At 50.3% G+C, this 20927-nt stretch overlaps 1 long non-coding RNA gene across 3 annotated transcripts in view; it reads left to right on the forward strand.

The window, feature by feature from the left end:
• The first annotated feature begins 7648 nt into the window (after window positions 1–7648).
• The window catches only part of LOC108528609 (uncharacterized), a 19182-nt gene continuing 5903 nt past the window's right edge, over window positions 7649–20927 (forward strand). For all 3 annotated transcript variants that reach the window (XR_001885228.1, XR_001885227.1, XR_001885226.1), the window contains exons 1-4: window positions 7649–7740; window positions 10516–10578; window positions 10748–10976; window positions 19209–19334. This is a non-coding gene — a long non-coding RNA (uncharacterized LOC108528609). The remainder of the gene's footprint in view (window positions 7741–10515; window positions 10579–10747; window positions 10977–19208; window positions 19335–20927) is intronic.

Consider the following 20927-nt stretch of genomic DNA (forward strand, 5'->3'; position numbering starts at 1 on the left):
CAGGTCCATTATCGTCTGAGCTGTGATTATAAAGCAATCAGGGAAATCCTTTCTTCCCAGTTCTTGAGAATGCCTCTGTCCCCAGCATGAGTGAGAATAGGAGGATTACTCCAGGCCTCGAGTGGCTCAGGGGAGGGGAGAGAAAGGAGGGGGGCAAGGCTCTATGTCCACTTCTGTTCCTCTCAGACTGAGGCAGAGTCCTGGCCCGTGCTCCCCTGTCTCCTGCCCTCTCCCAGCTCTGGGCGTTGGGCGATTCTCAGAGGTGTGGGTAGCCCGCTGGCAGACAAGCGAGGAGGGAGGCAGCAGAGGGGCTCAGCGGGGAGCTCTGGCTGGGTAGTTGGGAGCCCTGAGTCTCATCCAGGTTCTGTCGCTTGGCTGTGTGATCTGGGCAAACTGCTTGCCCTTTCTGGGCCTGACCTTGGTCTACAAAATGAGGTGTATTCATTGGGTCATTTCTGGGGTTCTTTCCCAGCTCCAACAGCCTGTGAGTTGGAGACCACAACAAAAGGAGGGTTGGAAGGGACAGAAACATTGAGCTTTGTCCCAGGTTGGGAATCCACCATCAGGCCTGGGCTGATAGCCAGGCAGGTTGGACTCCCAAATCCCCAAGGCTCCCTGTACCCAGTCCCCTGCCTCTCCTTTCCTTTAGACCCTGTCAGGGCCATGGGTCCCTATCTGAGAAGCCTTCTCTGTCCAGGAGGGAGGGAGGAAGACTGGAGACCCAGGAGCTTCTGAGCTCTGCTCTGGGCCTCAGGACCTGCTGGAATGTGGACTTGGTGATAGCAGGGATTATTCCATCATGGTGTCCTAGAACAGTGCTTGGCACATGGGCGGGTCTTGGAGGCTAAGAAGCAGTTAACTGGGAGGAGGAAGTGGGAGAGGAAGGTGAAAAAATCAAAAGGGGAGCTGGAAGACATCCAATGAGGGGTGCCTGGTGCATTTCATCGTGTGGAGAGCTGAGGCATGGGCTTCTGAGGGCAGTGCTTGGAGCTGGAGCCACACTGTCAGGGCCAGAATCCTGGCTGCACTGCCCATCAGCTGTAAGACCAGGGCCAAGCTGCCCACTCTGTCTGAGCTTCAGTGCAGGTACTGCAAAGTACCTGGCTTAGCAAGGGCCCAACAGTTGAGAGATTATGCTATTATTATCGTGGAATTAACAACAAAGACAATGACGACATTTCAACCTGGGATGCAGCTTGATTTCCCCTCTTTTTGGCCTTCTGCACTTGGTGGAGAGTCACAGGGTGGAAGCTGCTGGGCCCAGCCCTAGGACCCGCACCAGGGCTCCTGCAGTTCTGGGGTACGGCCGGCAGGTGACAGCATTTCACTGCAGTGAGTGGGCACCAAACTCCTGCCCCAGCCCGGGCCGTCAGGACTGGGTCCCAGGGCCCTTCCACAAGGTGAGCATCTCTCTCTCTCCTCCTTCCCCCACTTCTGTATTGGCTGAGTAGACCCTTCTGTCCTCACCTGTAGAATATGTGACCTCAGGACAGCAGTCCCCTGGTCTGAGTAGGAGATAGGGGCTTACTGCTCACCCCACCAGACCTTGCCCGAGCTGGCATGGAATTCTGCAGAAGGGGCAGGCTCCCCTTATGTGGGCCCCACCTTTGGGTTCCCTCTGCAGGTAGCTGGCCTGAGGAGGGGGCTGGGTCGGCACAGCAGGCTCAGTTCTGTAGCCCCCAAAGAGGACTTGCATGAGTCAGACAGGGCTCTACACAAGGCAGCTCTTGGTGAAGAGTGAGACAGAAAGCCAGAGTCCTCAAAGTCCAAGGGAGAGGAGACACTGAGGGGCTGCGAACTGCAGAGCTGCCTGACTCTTGTCCTCCTGCCATGTCCCGGCTACGACATGGGGACCTTTGTCCCTGCCTCCTGATGGACCATGGAGAGAGGTCAGAAGGGTAACAAGTGGGACCCCAGGAATGCCTGTCCAGAGGGGTGGGGGCTGGATGGCTGAGGCAGGGCCGGCTCATATCCCACCCACCTTTCCCACCAAACCCTCAAATCACCTCCCAAGAGTGACCCAGGCAGTTTTATCTTTCTGAGTATTGACTATTAAGTTTGAAAATGAACTGTTGTTCAGCCACAGAAACAAGGGAGATAAACACTAATTGCTTGGTGAATGTGCCAACTCCTGGCTCCTAATTCATCACCTAGCCAAGGCAGAGGCTAAGAAGAGGCAAAGGAGTGGGGAGGGGATGAGGAAACTTGGGAACCAACAGACTCTCTTGCAAGACGTGACAGTGGATGGGTGACCTCAACCCAGGCGATAAGGATGGTGCCCGGGATCCCTGAAGCTCCTCAGGAAGGACAGGGAGCCAGGTGAGGGAGGGAGGCGAGGTCTTTGACTGGGCTTATCATTTTCAATACATTCATCCCAAGTGGACATATAATGTGTTCCCTCGTTGGCCTTGAGGTTGGCTCTGATTAGCAAATTCTGTATTTCTCTGAGGTTGGTCCCATTATCATGTTAAGATCCTCAACTGACTGAATTGAGGGGCTGCAAGCCTTGTTACTGATTGGTAACTTGCAGGATTCAGGTCTGGCTGTGGAAGGTGGAGCCCTGAGAGCTTGTCTGAGAAGGAGGTGCCATATTCTTTGAGGGTGAGGTGTGGGTCTTTGATGGTTCAGGTGTGGACCTGCCTGGAGCGGGGACTGCACTAGGTGTCCTGAGCCCAAGACTGGAGGCATTGCATAGGCCCAGGGGAGGGAGAGGAGCACAGATATCTGATGAGGAGCAGGAATGGAGGTGTGGCTTGGGGGAGGCCTGCACTCATTCAGATCTTTGTGTTGGACGAAGATCTAAGCACAAGATACAGGAGACACAAGCTGCCGCTCTGCATGAATTCGCAAGACTGGGCCTGTAAGCTGATCCAGAAGGTGATGGGAGTGTGCAGGAGCCAAAACAGGGTGATGAGGAGGCGTGTCCCCTGAGGAGGGGACAGCTGTGCTGTGAGTGGGTTGAGAAGATCTGGGAGGACCAGAGGGATCTGACTTGGACAGTGAGTTTTGCGTGTGTGAGAAAGGCAGGGCTGGATCATGCCGGACTACATAGGGGCTGAGCTTTACCGTAAACACAGGGCCACCCCCATGGGACAGTGAGTAATCAGATCAGTGCTCTAAGAAGAGGACTCAGGAATGAACCGAGGTGAAGCAAGAGTATAGGCCCAGGTGCACTATGCTGGTGACTTGAGACATCGTTGATGGGACCGACTGTGGCAGGTGGAGACGCTGGTGGCATTGCAGGTGCAGGAGCAAGCAAAGACCCAAGCAGGATGTGGAGAGGATGCAAGGGTTTAGGAAACGGTTGAGAGCTGAGGGCCAGTGGGTGGAGGAGGGGAGTTAGAGAGTAGGTCCCGGTTGCAGGAGCGCTAATGCCAGAGAGGGAGGCTGCAGCACAGCTGCCATGGGCTGAGGGGGAGGGATCTGCCATGAGGTGGGTGTGGAAGCAGGGAATACTCTTGCGGGGGTGACACAGTCCCAGAGATAACCCTCTGTCTGTGCCTCTCTGAGGGAGGCAGTGTGCCACTCTGTACCTGAATCCTGACTTGGCTGGGTCAGTAGAAGAAGCTACTCACACTTCTTTACCCTCAGTTTTCTCATCTGCTGAATAGAGCTAATCAAAGTGACCGTATGGGTTTGTAAGCGGATCAAGTGAAAGGGGGCAAGTAAGTGTCACCACAGTACCTGGTGCATCATCACTTGATAAATCGGTGCCTGATGCATGGTGGAGAGCAGGACAGAGGGTCCTTTCCCTGCCTCAGGCCCTTCTTCTCTGACTGCTGCTTTTGTTTGCTGGTGGTGATGGCAGAATCTAATCCCTCGCATTTCAGGGAGGGCCTGCTTAGCTCCTTGAGGCCACCTGGCTCTGGTTCCTGGGTCCCTCCTTCCCTGGTGGCCATGCAGCCATGGGTCCCCTGGGCTGCATCTGGCAGGAAAGCCAGACCGCAGGAGGAGTGGAGGCTAATGCTTCTCCTCCCAGTGCAGACCGGCCGCTACATGCATGGGTGGCTGGGGTAATTAATTTACACATTTTATCCTGCTTAAACTAATAAGCTTCTCTAGCTTCCTTCACTGAGCCTGAGCCTTCGAGCTGGGCCTGCCAGAAACATTATCCTGTCCCCTGGGAAGTCTGATGGGGCTTATAGTTGTCCTGTGGGCTCGGGCCAAGGCTCCCAGGCCCTGTGTCCACACTTCTGAGGCTGCTTATTTTGGCTGCTCCTAGCCTGCTGGTCCAGGTATGCCACAGAGGCATCTTAAGATGCCAATCAACACTGCACATCCTGATGGAAAAGCAGGACTTGGGAGCCCATCCTTCCAGCCCCCTGCCCTGCAGCCTCCCGCTCCTGCAGTAGCAGGGCGTGGCTCAGAGATGCCTGGGAACACAAAGACTTCCTCCATGTAGCGAAAAAGAAGTCTCTAAGAAAGGTTGTGGAGTAAAGATAGTGACGTGGGAATAACGTGTGACATAGCCGCTATTTTCTTGAGAAAGGAAGAAATGCACATCCACATTTGCTTGCATGAGGATAAAGCCTCCTGGATGGATGTACAAGGGACAAGGGACTGGCTGCTCCTAGGAAGGAGCTGGAGAGCTGCGAGGCAGGGTGAGAGGGAGACTTTCCCCGTGGACCCCTTTGTACCTCTTGAGTCTTGAAGGCTGTGAATGTATCACATGTTCAAAATGCATCAACTGTTGGAAAATAAACACAAACACGGTGGAAACCCCATCTGTGCAGCACATGTTTATTGGGTGCCCCTTTGTGCCTGGGAGCAAGGGTGTGAGAGAGCAGGTCATGGTCACACCTTTCAAAAGAGCGAGGGGAGAGGAAGAGAGATATGTCTGTGATTATAATCATCATTGGTGAGTTCAATGCCAGAGGAAGCCTGGAATCCCCCGGGCTCACAGAGGAATCCAAGTGGGTAGTTAGAAAAGGGCTTCCTGGAGGAGGAGATTCTTGAGCTGTTTTGAAAGTAGCATAAGAGTTGACTGGATGGAGAAGGGAGGGAAGAGTTGGATGAGATTGAAGTGTGGGTTTCTATTCTGACTGCCAAAACCTGTGGTGCCTTTGGGTGTTAGTCTTCCCATTCATAACACAGGAAACCTTGGTTCAGGGAGCCAGGCAGGAAAGTAGTTCCAGCCCCTAGAATTTCAGCCCTCACTTACCCCTCTGAAGCTGCTGTGGGCACTCTGGTTCTGTGTGGGCTGTTGCTTCCCAGAGAGGTGCTCTCGCTAGCTGAGGACAGCGGGCCAGCCCCTTCCGGCTGCTTCCCCTACTTGTGGATTCGTCTTGTATTCTCAGATTCCAAATCCTGCAGGATTTAATATCCACTCTGTAATCTACTGGCACCAATAGGCATTATCTAACTAAACCTTAAATTGAACATGCTAGGCTTCTATTTTCCCCACGCCGTTGGGATAAGTCGGGACTCTCTTCATCCAATGTAATTTACTCTTGCACTAATTAAAGTGCGTCACTCTGCTGTCCTTGAAGGCACACAGCCTGCCCCCGACAAGGAATGCAGCCGGGGTGGACGAGGCAAAGCAGGGGCCGGGCTGGCCAATCTAGGGCTGCAAGATGGTTCCTGCATCCATCCCAAGTGCCTCTTGCTTTAAGGCCATTTCATTTCCTGAGAGATGGAGAGTTCACTTGCTGTAATATTCACTCATTCATTCACTCACTCATTCACTCCCTCCCTCCCTCCTGCATTTATTAAGCACTCAAGGCAGGCACAGAAATAAAAGCTGCTAAACATATGATCAGGCTCTTCTCTCCAGCCCCTCCCCCGATGTTGTGAGGGTTTCACAGGATACAGGTTCCTAGGCCATACCAGCTCGCAGAGGAACCCAGGGATGGGGAGCAAGAATAGCTAATGTGGCCGGGCGCAGTGGCTCACGCCTGTAATCCCAGCACTTTGGGAGGCCGAGGCGGGTGGATCACGAGGTCAGGAGATCGAGACCATCCTAGCTAACACGGTGAAACCCTGTCTCTAGTAAAAAAATACAAAAAATTAGCCGGATGTGGTGGTGGGCGCCTGTAGTCCCAGCTACTCGGGAGGCTGAGGCAGGAGAATGGTGTGACCTGGGAGGTGGAGCTTGCAGTGAGTATAGACTGTGTGCCACTGCACTCTAACCTGGGCAACAGAGCTAGACTCCATCTCAAAAAACAAAAAAAGAATAGCTAATGTTACAGATGCTTCCTAGCACCCAATGTTATTTAAAGAACTTTTTTTTTAAATGAAACTTATTTTGAGATCATTGTAGATTCACATGCAGTTGTAAGAAGTAATAGAGATCCAGCGTGCCCTTTGCCTAGTTTCCCCCAATATTAACATCTTGCAAAACTACAGTATAAGATCATGACCAGGAAATTGACATTGACACAGTCAAGATACAGACTGTTCCATCACCACGAGGAGAGATCCTGTTGCCCCTTCATAGGCACTTTCCCCTTTTCCTTTTTTTCTGACCCCTGGCAACCATGAATCTCTGTTTCTATAATTTTGTCATTTTAAGAACGTCACAGAATCATTTAACCTTTTGGGATAGGCTTGAATAACTCATTTAATGCTTTTTTTTTTTTTTTTTTTTTTTTTTGACGGAGTCTTACTCTGTCGCCAGGCTGGAGTGCAGTGGTGCGATCTCGGCTCACTGCAACCTCCACCTCCCAGGTTCAAGCGATTCTCCTGCCTCGGCCTCCTGAGTAGCTGAGACTACAGGCGCACATGACCGTGTCTGGCTAATTTCTGTAGTTTTAGTAGAGATGGGTTTCACCATGTTGGCCAGGATGGTCTCGATCTCCTGACCACCCACCTCGGCCTCCCAAAGTGCTGGGATTACAGGCATGAGCCACTGTGCCCGGCCCCATTTAATTCTTATAACAACCTGATGAGCAAGGTCAGTATCAGTGTCCTCATTTTGCAGACATATAAGTTGAGGCCAGGGCAGTGAAGAAACTTGCAGAGACAGGATTTAAGCTCAGGTCGTCCTGACAGCAAACCAGGCTCTGAAGTCTCTCTAATGTAACACTGACTTGCAGGCACTGCTTGAAGTGATGGCCCTCAAACCTCCACGTGTCAGGTTGAATTCCCTCTGCCTCCAAAACACAGCTGGGGGTCTTGGCTCTGGAATGCTAAGGTCTCAGTCCTGGAGGCTAGAGAGGGCAGTCTTAGTTTGTCCTATCCAGCCTGAATTCGCAAGTGCAGGCCATGGTGCAGGGACCCAGAGATGACACTTCCTGGAGACAGAGGTGAAGCTCTAGCTGTCTACAGGGGTTGGCCGGGACTCAGTGCTCACTCCTGTCTCAGTGGGGGTGGCGGAGGCTCATACGGTGACGTGCTCCTTCTCCCCAGTGCTCTCCAAGGCTGTTCAGCCCTCACAGCCCGGAATTGGAGTCTCAGATACTGTGGTCAGGTCAGCTATGGGGCCATGACGGGTCAGCTCTGAAGTAGTGTCACTTGCAGAGCTAACCAAGCGTGAGATTGCTCAGATGGCTGGAACAAGCAAGTCCCCTGTGCATTCCTTCTCCCTTCAGCCAGCCACAGGCTCCTTTAGCTCTCACCTAGGTCCTGCTTCTGCCATAATATCACCTGACACTGATGAGGTCACAAAGCCAGTACCCATGGGTCCTTCTCACTGTTGACAAGGGCCTCATCTCCCAGTGGGAAGCCTCAGTCCCTGGTCCCTGGAGAGGGGAGCTGGTTCTCTCTGCATCCAGTGGGAGAGCCTGAATAGACCTGCAGGAGGTGGGTGCTCCCAGCTTCATCCAGGGGTCAGATGGGCCAGGGCTGGGGCTTTGCCTGTGTGTATGAGTGGGGGATGGGAGAGGACTTCTGTATACTAGAGTTGGAGTCAGCGACATTGACCCTGGCCCCTAGGCATCAGGGATTCTCTACAGGGCAGAACCAGGGCCAATGGGAAGGAGTTATGATGGGAGATGGGTGGTTTTTGCTCAACAACAGTGAGATTTTTTGTAGTAAATAGTAGAATCCAACAGCAGAGCAGACTGCTTTGTGAGATAGTGAGATCCCCATCAGTGAAGGCATTCATTCATTTATTTAACACACATTCGTTGCCTACCTTGGCTCTTGGCACTAGAGTTCCAACTGGAACTAGAACTAGAGTTCAAGTTCCAGTTCTGCCACTTAGGATTCCATGATCCACAGTGAATTCCTTGTGTCTCAGTTGCCTCACTTGTAAACATGAGTAATAACAGTTCTTTACCTATCTCAGTGGGAAGGCTGAACAACTGCAAGCCTCATGCCTCACACAGGAAAACACACGGAGCCTTGAATGTACTATTTCACAGGTGTAATTACCTCTATCCTGCATGTGAGTTAAATAGCACGTTCTCCATTACTAAATGTCTAAGTGGGAATCTGAATCCAATTCAGTCTAATTCCAAGTCATTCTCTTCCCTCTGAACCATACGGCTGGGCTCAGTTAGGTATACAAATCTGAACTGTGGGACTTGTATCTAGAATATATAAAGAACACTTACAACTCGATAATAAAAAAGACCAAAAACTCAATTAGAATATGGGCAAAGGATCTGAATATACATTTCTCCATGGAAGGCATATGAATGACCAAAAAGCAAATGAAAAGATGGTGCACATCATCAGGCATCAGGGAAACACAAATCAAAACCACAAGGAATGCCACTTCACACCCGGTAAGACGGGGATAACCAAAGACAGACAACAGCCAGCGCGAGGCTGTGGGGAAACCGGAGCCCTCATACACGGTTGTGTGGGAGTATAAAATGGGGCAGCCACGCTGCAACACAGCCTGGCAGTTCCTCAAATGGCTAAACAGAGAGTCACCATATGACCCAGAAATTCCATTCCTAGGCTGATACTCAAGAGAATTGAAAACATACATCCACGCAAAACTTGTACAAAAATGTTCAGAGCAGCATTACTGATAATAGCCAAAAATAAGAAACAACCCAAATATTCATCAACTAATGAATGGATAAACAAAATATGGTCTATCCATACAATGGAATATTATTCAGCCATAGAAAGAAATGAAGCACTGACACATGCTACAACATGAATTAACCTTGAAAACATGATGATAAGTTGCTGGGTGCAGTGGCAAGTGCCTGTGGTCCCAGCTACTCTGGAGGCTGAGGTGGGAGGATCACTTGATCCCAGGAGTTCAAGGCCACAGTGTGCTACAGTGGGCTGTGAGTAGCCACTGTACTCCAGCCTGGGCAATATAGCACGGCCCTCTCTCTATATAAATAAAAATAAATAATAAAATTTAAAAAACAAAATTTAAAACGTATTCCACTTATTACATAATTCAATTTATATGAAAGTCCAGAATAAATTTGTAGAGAGAGAAAGTAGAGTGGTGTTTGCTTAGGGTTGGGGGTTACGGTGTGGGGTAGGGGAATTGAGAAGTAATACCTAAATGGTAGAGGGTTTCTTTTTGAGATAATGAAAATGTTCTAAAATCCGCTCTGGTTATGGTTGCACGTATTTGAGAATATACTAACAACCATTGAATTGTATAATTTAAATGCGTGAATTGTATGGTATGTAAATTATATCTCAACAAAGCTGTTAAAAAAGAGAGAAAGAGAAATAAACCTATAAAAAACATGATGATGCACACCTGTAGTCTCAGCTACTCAGGAGGCTGGGGCAGGAGGATCACTTAGCTTATGAGTGCAAGACCAGCCTAGGTTTTTTTCTAAGACTCCCATCTTGGAAAAAAAACATCTGAGGCTGTGAGAGAAGTGGCCAAGGTGTGGGTGGAGATAGAGTCTGGGGAATCTCAGCACACAGGTGCAGGGGAGACTATGAGGATGCGTGACCTTGCTTAGGAAGAATTTCCCAAGTGGGAAGATGGATGGGACCTGGAGGAATGCCTTCTAGAGGAACAGGCACTGCTTGGGTGGGGTGGGAGAGAGGAGGCTGCACCAGTGTCCTCTGGCAGCACTCACAGCCCAGCAGGAAAGGGCACATCAGTGTTGGGATAGGGGGTTCTGATCATGGCTGGGCAGGTGCCCCACCCGCCTGCCAGACCACCCACACGATCCCATGGATATGAACAGCACTCGACCCACTCCGTGTCTCCCAGGAACACAGGATTGGAGGGGCAGAGCCAGGTCTGGACCTGGGTGGCTGCTACCTCTCTGGCCTTGGTCTCCATATCAATGGTATGAAGGTGGCGGTTTCTCCCTCACCGTGTTGCATGGCGTGAAAGTGGAAGTTGTGTTGAAAGCACACGGTGAGCGTGCAGATTGGGGCCAGAATTCATCATAGCCGGCCTTGGTCGTCACTTCAACTGTGGGTAGTTGAACAGCATTACTGTTCCCATTTCACAGATGAAGAAACAGAGAGGCTGTGTGCATTGGTGACTTTCTAAAGGACACGTTGTGAACAGAGATAGGATGGGACCCAGCTCCAAACGTGTGCCCACCAGGTCATCCTTGTTGCCTCACGCCTGATAACCGAGCAGGGCTGGAAAAGCCCTGTCAACAAATGACTTCTTTTCGCCTTTAGGATGCAGCCCTTTCTGTGGACGCCCTACCTCTCCCGGAGGCTGTTGTGGGATGCAAAGCCAGTGTGAGTAGCCAGGCAGCCCTTTCTGTGGACGCTCTGCCTCTCCCGGAGGCTGTTGTGGGATGAAGGAAACTGCAGCCTCTCTGCCCAGGGAAGGTGGCTGCATTTCAAGCGGGAATCGTACAAGCGCTTCTGCATATGTAGGCCTGGTGGCATTTCTCTTACCTTACAGGTGAGAAAACTGAGTCAAGGGACACGCCTGAGGTCCCACCTCTGACAGCGACAGGCCAGGACTGTAACTTTCCTTCATTCAAACCTGGTACCTACATGACTCAAGCAAGGGAAAGGTCAGGGCACCCCTGCCTCCCACTGGCCTTAGAGCAGCCACACCCATGATCCTGAGCCTTTTGGACTCTGAGATGCAGCAGATCAAAGGCCTTATGATAAAAGTGGAGACTTAGGTAGGTACTGTGGATGGGGAGGGCATGCAGGTTGGGGTACGGGTCTAGGGGCTTGCAGACTCCATGTCGTCACCTGCAAAGCCAGTGTGAGTAGCCAGGCAGCCCTTTCTGTGGACGCCCTACCTCTCCCGGAGGCTGTTGTGGGGATGGCAAAAAAGCCCAGGTTGTTGGGAAGTAGGGCCAAAGGGCGCGCCAGGCCCTTTTTTCTGGGTGACGGCTTCTTTGCCTCTTTCCCCGGGAGGGGGCTGTTGTTGGGATTGGGAAGGGAAACTGGAGCCTCTCTGCCCAGGGAAGGTGGCTGCATTTCAAGCGGGAATCGTACAAGCGCTCTTGATAAACAGCAGGTAACCCCACTCCCAGCAGCTAACAGGATTAGTCTAAATGCACACAGACGCAGCTGGGCAAAATCAAAACACAGAACCCAGGTTAAATCATACCACTTAACGGGAGCCCTCAGAGCCTCAGAACGCGTCACCTGACTGGTGCCCGGCGTGGGGTGGGGACGTGGGAGGAGGCCGTGTGCGCTGATGCTTGCTTTTGAGGGGCTGTGGAAGCCCTGCTGCAGCGTGGGGGCCAAGGGAGCCCTGGGGCAGGGCTGTGGGACCAGGCAATGGCGCGTCGGAAGGTCAGGTGTTCAGGCCGTCATGGCGGGGAGCAGGGCTGTCTCTGAGGGCTTGGAGTGGCAGGTGGGGTGGTCAGCCTGGAAGGCCGCAGCAGCTTCACGCTGTGGGTAAGTGGGAGAGGCCTTCAAGTGCTCCTGTTGACTCCCACTCCCACTCAATCAGCCCTGTCCAATGAGGGGTCCCATCCCAGGGATGTTCACAGGAAGGAGAGAAGCCGGGGCTTTGGGTAGCTCTGGCATTCCGGGGCTTGTTCTGGCCTCCACAGGGAAAAACAGAGGGAACACCACACCCAGACTGCCGCAGCCCCTCCCCACTCCAGCCATTATCAGCTGCTTTTACAGTTGAGGACGCTGAGGCACAGCCAGTTTTCAGGTCACACTCTTTGCCCTGCCCCCAAGCTTCCTCCCAAATCAAGGCTCTAGTGAGAAGCAAGTTCCCTGTCCTGCACCTGCCTTGGGCTCAGGTCAGTTCCATCCAAGGTCACAGCAGAGCCTCATTCCTCCCCAGGGCCTGGGGCCGTCATCTGTGGGGTCCTCCATGAGCACTCTGTGGGGCCAGCTGCTGTGGGCTGGAAGGCCCCAAGGAGGAGCCTCTTGGGGAAAAGAAGAGTGGCCATGGGAATCACTTCCCAGGCTCCTCAAATGGGGTGAGAGCTGGGAGTTCATCACTGTCACCTGTTGGCCTCCAGAGTGGCCAGCAAGCCAGTGGGCGACCCCTTTTTCCTTGGACCTCAGGAATGATGGTAACAATTGCTAATGTTTACTGAGCACTTTTTCACCACTAGGATCTTAGCTAAGCCCTTTGAATCTACAATCTCCTCGAATGCACCCAGCAACTTTAAGAGCTGAGCATTGTTTGTGGCACGATCTCCATTATACTGAGGAGGTTCTGAGGTCACACACTGGGAGCCAAACCTGGACCCCAAAGTCCTATGATGTCACCTTCCTAGGATTCAGCTCCATTCCCAGGCCCTTCAGGAAAGGGTAGTGGGAAGGGAACAGGTAGTCTGGAATCACAAGACTTGATCTCAAATTCCTGCTCGTCCCCACTAGCTGGTTCTATGGCCCCGGGAGCGGGGGCCATAGTCTTTGAACTCTTTGAACTCTTTACTCTTTGAACCTGAAATTCCTGGTTTGTAAAACAAACACGGAGAAAAATCTTTGCCTTACCTGCACTGCTGCGTTGTGGGAATCAAATGAGAAAAATATACGACCGTGGTTTTCATGCTGCGAGGCGCCACATAAATGTGAGTTATTACACCACGCCCCAGAGCAGGCATGTTCCTGGCTCTGTGTGATTTTTGTTGTTGTTGTTAAAACCGTTAGGAACGATAATTACTTAATAATGATCCTATTCCTAATCCATGCACCTCTGTATGGGGACGTCAGTGCCCCTGGCATTGAGACATAATTGGTCTCTGCCCAGGGCCCAAGAGCAGGGGATAGTGCTCCCTATTTTGCAGTGGAGTAAACAGGCCTCCAGCATGAGCAAAGGGATGTCCAGAGTTCCTTAGCCCTCCAGGGTGATGTTCAGGGCTTAGAATCTGGGATTGGAGCCTTCCCCCTCCTGCTGCGAGGGCTCCCAGGCCGCCCTGAGAGTGATTTACGGCAGGAATCTGCAGTGAGTGCTGTGTCAGCGCTCCCCGCTCCCACCTTCCTGCTGTCTCCACCCCTCTTTATCTGCCTTCTCCCCGTTTCTCCTATGCTGCCACTCACCTCCCACAGCTGTCTTCCCTGGTTGCCCCTAGGCTGATTGAAGCCTAATTTCACCTCCTTTCTGGGGCTGAGGAGCTCACGCTGAGCTGTCAAGAGTGGCTGGGGAATTTAAGCCGGAGGCCCATGGGGAAAGCAGGGAGGGAGGAGTCCCTGTCCTTTGTCCCAGGCCATCAACCCTGAGGCCCTTCAGGTCCTCTTTCTGGAAAGGGTCAAAAGGGTACCTGAGGCAGAAAGGTCACGTCACCTCTTTGTGTTCATGTAACCTGTGTGTGGCAGGACCTGCATTTGAGCCTAGGTCTGTGGAATGCCCAGGTCCATGAGTGTGTCCAACACCCAGGATCATTAAAGCCTGGCACCAGGGCTGTGGGCAGAGCTGCCCCCTCAGGCCATGCAGACCCCTTCACAGAGATCCTGGTGCTTTGCCACAGCATCTCAGATTCCAAGTCCTACTGGGAAGGAAATTCGGGGGGAGTGTGCCAGGGCCAGGAGGGCAGGAGCAGACATCAGAGCCTCCTTCCTGAGCTTTGATCCGGACTGGTAAGGTACCAGACCACGGGCTTCTGGGGAGGTGTTAAACAGAGCCTGTGAGTGGGCACTGCCCAGGCAAACAGCATGTCACCAAATAGTGAAAACCAAACAGTTGAATATTCAACTTATGAAAGTCAAGGATTTATTGCTAACTCATTTTTTAACATGCATAAAATGGAAACTCTTTTTTTAACATGCTAACTCATTTTTTAACATGCATAAAAAGAGAGACTCTTTAACTTGTCCAAGGTAACACAGTACCCTCCTGGCACAGAAGCTAGGGTGTGGGTCACTCTCTGGCCAGTTGCTGCCTATGCTTTCCCTCCTTCCTCACCCCTTCCAGCATCCAGAATCCCAGGAGGCTGATCTGCTCTTGGCTTCAGGGGTGGGCCAAATTCAGAGTGACCACACTCAAGGCCACTGCTCAGCCTCCCTCCCTGGCTGCTCAGGGCCATGTGCTGCTTCTCCCTCTACACCCGGGATGCTCGTGGCCTGGGGAGGCTGGCGAGGACCTGAAATCACTATCATAACTCTCGTTTCTGGGACCAGAGGGTTAAGTGTGTACTTTGGAGGCGCTGGTGGGTACAGAAGGAATTTGGGGAGCTGGAACAGGACTCTGAGATTTAATGTGCTCCAGGGAGAGCAGGTACAGAATGGGAGGGGCAATGAAACACTAGGGCACTGGGCCAGTGGGGCCACCTGACTCTCCAAAGCCGGATCCTCCTGTGCTGACTCTGACAAGCCCAGCTGAGGAGGCTGGCACTGGCAGATTTTCCATCCTGTGGACAAACTTGTTATTTACATTGATTGGCGCGTGATTTACAGCTAATTTGTTAATCAACCACAGCCTATGCAACCTGGGTGAGCCTGCTTCTCCCTAATGATCCAACAAGATCCTGTTCTGAGAGGCTGGCCCAGGCAGGCTGTGGGAAACCGAGGGTGGTGATGTGGGCCTGGGATGGGGTGCACCTCACACCCAGGAATGCCCGTCAACCCTCACCGCCTCCATACGAAGCTGCTTCCTCTGGCTCTCCTGGATTTTCGCCACGCCCTCCCTCACCCCATACCCATACCTTAAGGCCACTCTTACTCTAGGACAGCAGTTACCGGGCGCCTTGGGCATCTCACCTCACCCCTCTGGGCCTCAGTTTCCCATTTTTTGGTAGCTTACGGATCTCTGAGTGAGGAAGATTGGTAATTTCCATGAAAGCACCATACTAGTCCGGGTGGTGTTAGAGCTGGCATTTATGGGCTCACGAGAGTGCAGCATTAAACCTTCAGTGATTTTGTGAGCTGATTGAAAAACATAGCTGTTATTAGAAATTACATTATATAAACTACAATTAAATAAGTCATATTAAACATCAAGGTAATAAATACTCAGAACTCATTACTTCCTAATTATTTTACTGCATTTTACTATCTATGTTCGAGATTATTTCCATCTCTGGTATCTGTCTGGTGGAGAGGCTGTATGATGCCACACCAGCAAGCATCTCTTCCCAGTGCCACACTCAATGATGTCAGCTTGAAATGAGCCAGGGTAGGAACATTCACAACATAGAATTGACAAGGACTCTAAATCAGGGTTTCATTCATTGTTCTGTTCTTTATCCAGACTTTAAAAAGTGATGGAGAAGCTGGGCACGGTGGTTCACACATGTAATCTCAGCACTTTGGGAGGCTGAGGTGGGCGGATCACCTGAGGTCAGGAGTTTGAGACCAGCCTGCTAACATGGCGAAATGCTGTCTCTACCAAAAATACAAAAATTAGCCAGGCGTGGTGGCGCACGCCTGTAATCCCAGCTACTCAGGAGGCTGAGGCAGGAGAATTGCTTGAACCCGGGAGGTGGAGGTTGCAGTGAGCTGAGATCGCACCACTGCATTCCAGCCTGGGTGACAGAGTGAGACTCCATCTCAAAAAAAAAAAAAAAAGTGATGGCGAATATCTTAATGATGCAGATTAAACTTAAAAGTGTGCTGTGTCTGTGACTATTACACGTCTATGAAAAATGAGGACATATGATTGCAGTAAGTGAAAACTAGTATCTGATGCCACAATGAAGTCACTCACATCATTGATGAACAAGGGAAGTTTCAACAAACAGTTTTGTCATTTCACCTTTTTTCTTTTTTTTTTTTGAGACGGAGTTTTGCTCTTGTTGCCCAGGCTGGAGTGCAATAGCATGATCTTGGCTCACTGCAACCTCTGCCTCCCGGGTTCAAGCAATTCTTCTGCCTCAGCCTCCCGAGTAGCTGGGATTACAGGTGCCTGCCACTATGCCAGGCTAAATTTTTTTTTTTTTTCATTTTTAGTAGAAACGGGTTTTCACCATGTCGGTCAGGCTGGTCTTGAAATCCTGACCTTGTGACCTGCCCACCTCGGCCTCCCAAAGTGCTGGGATTACAGATGTGAGCCACCGCGCAGCCCATTTCACTTTTTTTTTTTTAACCCATTAATGTAAATGAAAATATCAATCAGCATCGCTGTGGGAATTACACTGGCTTGTCAATTGCGATCATAGACTGGCTGCAAATACAGGAGTTCTGCAAAAATCAACTAAAGCATTCTGTGAGAATCAGTTGTTATATGTAATTTATGATAAAGGATAGTATATATTTTATTATTATTTGTAAGATATATGCCACACATTCTTTAGACCTGTAAAATTACACACATACATACACATGTTTTTCCCAAAGAACCAGTTGTTAAAGATTTACCAGCACACCACCGACTGCACTCACGGGAGAGACCATTATTCTTTTCCTCTTGAGCCCCTGCTTCAGCTCTAGGACTTGTGTGATGTCAGCTCTTAATGGCTCACCCAGATATTGGGGAAGGAGCTAGAACTTGTACTTCTCATCATCCTTTCCAGCCCCCACCAGAGGAAGACTGTTTCTAGCTGCATGGAGGCATTTCCCCCTGGGGTCCCAGCAAAGAAAGTGTCTTTGGGACACTTCCCTGGGCAGAGAGCAGAAGGACCCAGAACCCTGGAACTTGCCTGTGAAGCTCCGAGGCGTCTCCATCTTTGCTTGACTCCATCCACAGTCTGAGCCCTGGCGTCATCTTGGGTGGGGGCACCATGCCCTCTGGTCTGGACTTTGATGAGAGCCTCCTAACCGGCCTCCCTGCTTCTATTCTTGCCCGCTTTACAACATGTTCTCCACATGCTCCCAGAGGGATCCTTTTTTTTCTTTTTTAAATTTTAAAAATGGTTTGTTTTTTTTTTTAATGGAGATGAGGTCTCACTCTGTTGCCCAGGCTGGAGTGCAGTGGTGCAAACATGGCTCATTATAGCCTCCTACCCCTGGGCTTAAGTGATCCTCCTACCTCAGCCTCCTGGGTAGCTGGGACCACAGGCATGCACCACCACGCTCCGTTTCAGAGGGATCCTTTTAAAACCTAAATCAGGCCAGGCGCGGTGGCTCACGCCTGTAATCCCAGCACTTGGGAAGGCTGAGATGGGCAGATCACGAGGTCAGGAGATCAAGATCATCCTGGCTAACGTGGTGAAACCCTGTCTCTAGTAAAAATACAAAACATTAGCCGGGCATGGTGGCACGAGCCTGTAGTCCCAGCTACTCGGGAGGCTGAGGCAGGAGAATCACTTGAACCCGGGAGGCGGAGCTTGCAGTGAATTGAGATCACACCACTGCATTCCAGCCTGGGTGACAGAGCAAGACTTTATCTCAAAAAAACAAAACAGAAAAACAAACAAAACAAAACAAAAAAACTAAATCAGATTGTGCTACTCTTCAGCCAGAAACCCTGCAAAAGCCCCCCCCCCGGGTGTCTCCTCAGGCCTCGGGCTACCTCATCCCCATGTCTTAGGGCTCTGCCCTTCTCTCTGCTCCCTCTCTGCACCAGCCACACTGGCCTCTGCAGTTCCAGGCATCCCCCCTCTCAGAGCCTTTGCTCTGGCTGTGTCCTTGGTCTGGGATAATCTTCACCCAAATACCTGCTTGGCTCATTCCCTCACCTCCTTCAAATCTTCACTCAAATCTCACCTCCCTACAGAGGCCTGTCTTCAATTCCCTTCAACACGGTCCCTGACCCCCACCCCAACGCACCTAAGCACCCAATGCTGATCTACTTTCTGTTTGTTCTTAGTCTTTCTCACCTCGTAGTAGACTAATTTTCTTATTATCTTTGCAATGGAATCTGAGTTCCATGAGGGCAAGGATTTTCATCTATTTCGTTCACTGATACACCCATACTCCAAAAGCCTGGCACATGCTGGGTGTCAGTAAATATTTTTGAAGAAATGCTTTGGGGAAGGAAGGGCAGCTTCTAGAAAGGAGCATGTGTCGAAGAGCAGAAAACACTTCCTTTCTCTATTGGTGCCGGGGTGGGAGGAGGCCAGCCTGCTCAGCCGGTTTCCCAGCTCCTCTCCCGCTCAGAGCCTCTGGGGCCCTCTATTAGTCAAGGCTCTCTAGAGAGACAGAATCAATGGGATGTGTGTATATATATGTATTAAGAAAGAGATTTATTCTAAGGAATTAGCTCATGCAATTTTGGGGGTCAACAAATCCCAAGACCTGCAGCCAGCAGGCTCGAGACGAGGAAAAGCTGACGTTCCAGTTCGAGTGAAGAAAATACCGATGTCCCAGCCTGAAGACAGCCTGGAAGAATTCCCTCCTAATTTTGGGAGGCTCAGCATTTTTGTTCTATTCAGGACTTCAACTGATTAGGGAGGGCCATGTGCCTTCTTTAGTCCAGCAATTCGAATGTTAATCTCATTGAGAAACCCCCTCGCAGACACACAGAATAACGATTGACCAAAAATCTGAGCACCTTGTGGCTGAGTAGAGTTGACATAAAATTCACCACTGCAAGTGCTTTGCCTGGCCCAGCCCTCACAGAGCAGGCTCAGGGACAGGTGACCTTTCACCAAGGAATAGTGCTCTATCGAGGTGGCCTGTAAACACCACTCTTTCTCTTCACCTGCTCTCCATGGGCCTGGAACCTGGGTAGAAGGAGAGGGAAGGTGGCCTAGAATGACCTTTGAGGCCTTGGCTCAGTCTTTGTTTTCTCATCTGTAATATGAACTTAAAACAATATCCCTTATCTCACAGTCATAAGGCTGAAATGAGAAAATGCTTTGGCAAACAGAATGCATTTTGCAAGCCTGAGGTATTAATCTTGCAAGCTACTCACTCCTACACGTCTCTGGCAAGTGTCTATCCACAACAAGGAAAGGGTTAAACCTGCCTTCTTATTTGTACAGTTTCTCATGTCCCTAGGAGGAGCAAAGAACAAGGCTTATAAATAGGACCAGGGTCTTTACAAATAACAGTAGCAACAACACATTTGTCTGAGAGGCTAGGTTGAGAATTGGTGCTTGCTCCATCTTGTGCCCTAGAGACAATCCTCAGACTGCTGAACTTATCCACTCTCACGGCATTGCCCATCAGGAGGGATTGCAGTTCTGAACATGATGGATCAGATGCAATATCGGAGGAGCTTCATGTCTGCAGGCCTGTCCCAGGTGAGTTCTCGCAGGTATATCTGAAAGCCAGAGGATGAATGGGAGACCCAAGGTCCCAAATGCTCAAAGAATGTATGTTCTCAGTGGTGCTTCCTACTATCCTCAGCACATCATCCCTTCCTCCCGGCCCTGTGGGGTTGGGAAGCAGAAATGAGAAGGCACTTTCCTTTCTCCAGACCTTTTTTTCTGGCTCCTCCACCCAGTCACTGGCAAAGCCAAAGTTCAGGTAGAAACTTGTCCAGCGGGATTGCCAGAACACCAATGCCATCCGCTGCCCACCTGTGAAAGCTGCCTGGCAAGAGGTAGCATGGATGCCTGTGCCATGACACCGGGTGACGAGAGGCACAGGGTGTTCCCAGCCCAGGGGCCTTTCACGGAGACAGATGACTGATGGAAACCTGCATTGATTGGGGCAGGGAAGTGTCTGTCCTCCTGTCCCTGCCAATAGCAGAGAGCATGGACTCACCCCATCCTTGTTCTCTGGGAGGACCACACCCCAATACCCATCCTTGGATACTGTCTGTGTTGGGGCTTCACTTCAGAGGTGGATATGAAGCTGCTTGGTTTCATCTCACAGTTGAGGTGAGGCTGATTCATTCATTCGATAGTTATTTATTGAGAGCCTATTCTGTGCCTGTGTATTGGCACTGTTTTCAGTCTGGGAATCCAACAACAAACAACGTAGACAAGGTCCCTTCTGTAACGGAACTTACGTTCTAGTTGGGGAAACAACAGCACACATATGCACACGTGTAAAGAGGAGGAAAATGGCCCAGGTCTGGGCTTTGGATATATCACTGACTAGCTGTGTGACCTTGGGCAAGTAGTTTAACTGTTGTCAACCTCAGTTTTCTCATATTTAAAGTCAGGAGGATAATAACAACATTGATGTCATGGGGTTGTTGTGAGAATTATTTGAAAGCACATGAAGTGCACAACAGAGTTCTTGGCTCACACTAGATGTCCCCATGCAGACATGCACCCATTATTGTTATTGCTGTTGTTATAGTTAATATCACTTACCTAGAAACGGAATCAGAAGAGACCAAAATGCCATATTCTTTCTTTCAGTGAAGTGACACCCAGGAAGGGGTGAGCCAAAAGCCATGTCTGTACAGCATCACAAGCTTTTAGTTGGTAAAACATCAATTCAGCCAACTCCTTGAGTGTTTGGTCAACAAAGGCTTTAACAACTGACTTTTTTTTTTTTTTCATTGGTGGGATCAGGTGGTTGTTTGAATTAGATGAACCAATTGATTCTTCTAATTGGATGAATCAATTCATTGTTCTAATGTCATGGTGACCCAAACTAAGATTGGTTACAATTTTATCTAAGGCCCTGGGTACTTTCTCTTTCACGATGAGCCTTTTGGCCTGGTTCTGTCATAGTTTTATAGCTGTTAAAAACATATAATTGAGTGTGAGGATGCACGTATGTGCATGTGTGTACATACACACATATATACACAAAAGACATGCCAGCCCATCACTATCCCTGCTGAGCTGAGACCAAGAGAATGCAAACTTTATATTTTGCCAACAGCTTTTACCTCTTCTCAGCCAGTTTTTTTTTTTTTTTTTTTTTTTTTTTTT

This window comes from Rhinopithecus bieti, unplaced genomic scaffold (assembly GCF_001698545.2).
Source record: "Rhinopithecus bieti isolate Rb0 unplaced genomic scaffold, ASM169854v2 scaffold_5002, whole genome shotgun sequence".
In the NCBI taxonomy this organism is placed as follows: Eukaryota; Metazoa; Chordata; class Mammalia; order Primates; family Cercopithecidae; genus Rhinopithecus; species Rhinopithecus bieti.